A 5,958-nucleotide genomic window follows, 5' to 3' on the forward strand; every position below is an offset into this window, starting at 1 on the left:
GAAAGGTACACTCCACTTACAAATTGGACAACATTGATAGTGAACTTAGGCAAATGTTCGTCTGAAATACGTTAACGGTTAACGCCAAGCGTGCCCACCACAGCTAGAAATGAGCCTGGTGTTGAACAGCAGATGTCTCTGACGGATAGGCATCTACCATTCTATGATTCTATTTAAACACAACAGAAAGATTTCTAAAAAAAACTTTAGAAAAATTCCCACAAGTAATTCATAGAGAATTTTCAGAAGAAGCTTCTAGAAGATTGGCAGAAAGAACTCCTGGAAGGTTTCCAGAATTAACACCAGCAACTCCCTACAGGAACTTAAGAATTCGTCACAGTCGTTATGCGCTAAATAGACTGCATCTCATTTCTGCAGGTCGGATCGATTAGAATTAGATATCTACCAGCCCACGGCTACAATCAGAGTGACGAATTTTCGTAGCATGAAGTGACAAAAGTGCCTATGCTGCAGGCTTTTAAAAAGAAAACGAAACATCGTTCATTTCTGTGAAAAAGACGCAATGAACGTGTGTGGAAGTGTAGAATAATTGCATAGAACTCGTTTTTGAGCATAAGAGACTGGAAGACACAAACTTAAAGCATTGATTCCTTAAGCAATTCCAGTTCCTTATGAAATGTCTGAAAGAATTTCCGTAGAAACTCCAGGAAGAATTTAAGAATTTCCAAGAAGAATTTAAGTAGAGACATCTGGTTGATACCCAAAAGAACTCGTGGAGAATATCCAAGGTCACTAACTCTTCCAGGAAGCCATTGTTCTTTGGAATATTTCTTGGCTTTTCAGTCGGACTGAAATCAATCAGCGGTATTCATTATTCAAACAAAAACATCTCATGGAATTCCAAGAGATAATCTAACGGTATCGTACAAGATTTCCAAGAAGAATTCTAGACGTATTTTAGGAGGAACCCCTAGGGTAAACCTAAAAGTAGTTCTGGAGGTATTCCAAAAGAATCCATACAGGAAAATATCCCATAAGATTTCCTAAGGTATCCCAGAAGCAACTTCCTGTACAAATTCCTAAATAAATAAATAAACGTGTCCGGAAAGTAGGGGGTTGGTGTCCGGTCCTGAGAGTCAGTCGTAAGAAATGCATTGCAACAGATTGCAACGGAAAATCTGCCACAGAACAATACGAACCGAGACCAACGGCAACGACCCCAGCGAACAAAAAGGACTTGCGATTGGAAACTCGATGGGTACGTGGAACTGCCGATCTCTCAGCTTCATTGGGAGCACCCGCTCGCAGTGGGTGTCCCAGTCAACCAGCGATCGTATAAGATGTTACATAAGATGCTAAAGTGGAGGCGATAACCGTACATTTTACATGCGCCTAATTGGAGGCATGCACGCATATGGCCTCCACTTTATCATTTTATTCAACATCTTATACGATTACTGGTTCTCTTGGGTGTTCCCCGCAAGGGATTTGTACCCCGACATACTTGCCGATCTACTGAAGGACCGCGGTTTCGGCATTGTTGCGCTTCAGGAGATGTGTTGGACAGGATCCATGCTGCGAGCTGGGAATAGCTTTCATCGGGTTGGACGGTATATGCAAAGACGCGTGTATGGTTGGTGGCCGCTCAACGAAAGAATGTGCAGGTTGAGGATCAAGGACTAATTCTTCAACTTCAGCATAATCAACATACTCCGGAAGCACTAATGATGCGTTCTACGCGCAGCTTGAACGCAAGTACGACCGCTGCCCAAGTCACGACGTCAAGGTCATCATAGGAGATCTAAACGCTCAGGTAAGCCAGGGGGAGGAATACATCAGTTGATGAACGAAAACGGCCTAAGACTCTTCGATTTCGCCGCCTTCAAAAACATAGTCACACGTAACACCTTTTCCAACACTCTTATCCTTAAACTTGGAAATCAATACTGTAGAGTGTAGACGGAATCGCAAATCAACCATGGTATGATTGATAAACGACACTTCACGGACATTGTCGACGTCAAGACCTATCCTGGCGGTAACATCGAATCTAACCACCGCCCGGGTAGAGGTAAAAAACTGACGATCAAAAGATGATATTGGTTTGATTGATATAAGAGATAAAAGATCTGAAAATAATATCTGAAAAATGTTCCTGGAACATCTGAACAATATCAAAATTTCATATTTCAAGATCATACGAATAGCTCGCTGCTATTGGTTAGATCTTACAAAATCTAAATATGATTTGATAATGATGTTCCAGGAGTAAATTTTTGATTTTATTTTTAGATCTTTTCCTCTACTCGGGTGGTGGTGATGACAGTTTGACGCCCAAAACTTTCCGTCATCAAAAATGCACGATATCGGTGACCACCACGGTACAACCTCGAGTGACTAAAGCAACCGAATGTCGCCTCAGCATACGCACAGAATCTCGAGGAGCGTTGCCAGATGAGGGCGAACTTGTTGTTTCTCCTCTTGAGGACTGCAGTACAGTACAGTACAGTAAAACAGCCATCAACGACGCAGTCGAGTACACCATCGGAAAAGGAGTCGATGGAACGGATGATTCCTACGAGGAAGTGCAGAGCGATTTTGGAAGAGAAGAACGCAACACGGGCGGTAATGTTGCAGCAAGGAACCCAGCAGTACGTGGAACGTTATAAACAAAAACAGCAGATCCCCTCCCCCTCTTTCGGAAAACAAGCGCCACCTGGAAGAAGCAGAGTGCGAAGAAACGGAACTGCTGTGCCGTTCTCATGAAACAGTTCTATCAGAAGTTCAACGAATCCCGCAACGGCTTCGTGTCGCGAGCCGAAATATGTAAGGATAAGTACGGGGGCCTCTTGACGCACGGACGTGAGGTAATCGAAAGGTGGAAGCAGCACTTTGATGAGCCACCTGAATTGCATGGCGAACGTAGGCACGGGAGACCACGACAACGGAGGGAACGACTACGCCAATGCAGCAGAGGACGGAATGAGTCAACTCCTACGCTGAGGAAAGTTAGTATTTATTCACCAGCTCAAAACTAACAAATAGCAGCTGATCAAGTGGTCTTGAAAAGTTTGATCACCTGTCTTCACCGGTTGGTAGTCAGGGATCTGGGAAACCGAACGGCTACCGGAGGAGTGGAAGGAGGAGAATTCTGCCCCATTCACAAGAAAGGCGCTAATTTTGAATGTGAGAACTTCAGAGCGATAATTTTGTATGTTGCCTACAAAGTGCTATCACAAATCATCTTCCATCTTTTGACTTTTAAAACGAATGAATTGGTGGGACGTTATCAAGCCGGCTTCATCGACAGCCGATTTACAATGTGAAGTACGACAAATCCTCCAGAAATGCCGTGAATACCAGGTCACAACGCATCACCTGTTCATAGACTTCAAGGGAGCATCCGACAGTGTCCACCGCACAGATCTGCAAAAAATCATGGACGAAAACGGATAAAGCTACGATGGACACGATGTGCAAAACTGTGTAAGGGTTTTCGGTGAACATTTCATTCGGATCTCGTTGGGGACTGCGGTGGTGGGGTACTATTTTCACAAAATCCGACCAATTTGTGTGCTTTGAGGACGATATGGACATTATCACCGGAACATTTGGAACGGTCCCAGAGCTGCAAACCTGCGTGAAACGCGAAGCAGCAAAGGTTGGATTGGTGGTGAATGTGTCAAAAATAAACTACATGCTGGTGGGTGGAACTGAACGAGACATAACAAGCCTTGGTAGCAGTGTTACGATAGACGGGGATACTTTCGGGGTCATGATGAAATCATCTATCTCGGTTTCATTCCAACGGTAGACAACAACGTGAAATACGGAGACGGATCATCGATGGAAGTGTGCTTAGTAAAGATTCCAAAAGAAACTACGGTAAATATAATTCACTTTGAACTAAATGTATCATATACGAAACGCTCAAAAGACCAGTGATTCTCTATGGATGAGATATGGACCATTCTCGATGAGGAGTTTTCGAGCGATGCCGCGAACCCAACCGGCTGCGATTCGGCCATGTTTTTGAAGTCATCATCTGTTTCAGGTCAAACATTTGATTTAGGCGTAGTTTACGAGTGATATTTTTTCTTTATCAAAAAAGTTCTTTGCATCCCCAATTGCGGCCTAATTTGAACACGTTTTTATTTACTGTAACATATTTCAGCTAAGAGAATTACATTTTTTCATAATTCTCCTAGTATTTTCGAAAATTTTCTCTTTTGTTGTGGAAAATATTACGCGCTTTTCAAGTGTTGGTCCAGAAAAGTTTACTGTTTACAAACTTCTTGCTATCAAAATGGGGTTCAACGCACAATGGGGGTCAGAGATCGCTTTTTTACTGTGGGGTAGTATTCGGACGACAAGTGGCTGAGCAAACCCAACATCTTGGATGTCGGATAGCTTGCCGTAATGTCGCCTATGATAAATTGAGTTTGTTACGAAATCATGTAGGTATTCATCCATATTCTGCCTGTTTCTACAATATATTTTGAAATTTGCATATTGATGACGTTTGAGCTTTTTCAAAAAAATTATATTCGGTCAAAGTTTCCCCTTTGACGGCTCCTGCTGACTGCACCACTGGCCCATCACCCGAAAAGCTTTGAATTTAATCATATTTCCACATGTAGAATGCAACAAAAATAGTCCGGTTGAAATCCCCGGGGGACACCATCGTAACCTTGCCTTGTGAGAAACGAAACAAATACCAGTGCAATCCATGCTACATTTTAAAGTTCAGTTTGTCTTGGACAATTAGGCTATTTCACGGTTTATAACCACGTGTCTCTGAGAAAAAAAAAGAGTAGAAATGACCTATTTTTCATAATACTATTTATATCAACATATGCTTGTTTATTACTTACTTACTTATACTTGTTCCACTCTGACTGAACATAAAAAATGAAAATGCTATATTCAGTGTAACAACAAAAAAAAAAAACAAAATTTCAAACTTTCAGTTCACATATACAACAATCCTGTCATCCTTGCTGTGCATTATTTTTCTTCAAATATGTAAGAACTTGAGCGCGTAATGCAGTTGGTTGCAGATTTTTCAAAAATCCTTCTGTCAGAGTGGAGCAAATTCGACCATTTACTTAGCAGCCTTTCGTTTTAAACTTGTTTTTTCACATTTTTTGCAATCAGTACAGAGTGATGCTTTAATGAATATCCCTAGTAACATTTTTTAGTCCAATAGCCTAGAAGAGGTATCAGGTTTATGATGGTTGTCAAAACCTCGACAAGAGTTATTGGCTTTCAAAATGTTACTTGCGAGCTATAGATTATGATTTATGGAAAAATTCGAAAAAATTTGATTTCAAACTCAAAGTTTACAAAGTTGTAAACTTTAAAGTCGTTTCTCTCGAAATTAGGAAACACAACAACAGGCTATAAGACGAACGACGATTTTAAAATGTACTTCAGAATAAAGTGATGGTCGAAAATGTTTAAAACATGCTATAGCTTTCTCCACGCTCTACAAATGTTGTAGAGGCGTTGTATAACAATTGATTTAAGTGTTTGTACCTAGTACATGTTATATATTGTATAATAGTAGTTTCGAAAAAAATAGATATGGACGAGTATAAAACACTTATTCATTTCATTCGAGAAACAACTAAAAATATATAGATCACAATAGAAAGGGCGCCTCAGTACTCTATGTAAACGAAGAAATGTGTGATGGGTGTGATTTTTAGGCGTGTGGTGAATCGAAAGAATGGAAATAATGTGCTTTCAGATTGGGACGTGAAGGGGGTGCTTCAGCCAAATCTAGTAGTTTTCCTTAGTGCGGTGGTGGTGGCAGTGAAAATTTGTTTGTGGTTCGTAAAATCTAGAAACTATTCAAATTAAGAAAGAAAAAAAACTATAAAACGACAAAGGTTAGCTACAAAAAGTATAAAGTATAGAAACCAGGAAATAAAGTCAAACAAGTCAAAACTACGCGAACAAGAGAGGTTCCACACAGCCTATGGTCACACTTAC

This window comes from Aedes albopictus, chromosome 2 (genome assembly GCF_035046485.1).
Source record: "Aedes albopictus strain Foshan chromosome 2, AalbF5, whole genome shotgun sequence".
In the NCBI taxonomy this organism is placed as follows: Eukaryota; Metazoa; Arthropoda; class Insecta; order Diptera; family Culicidae; genus Aedes; species Aedes albopictus.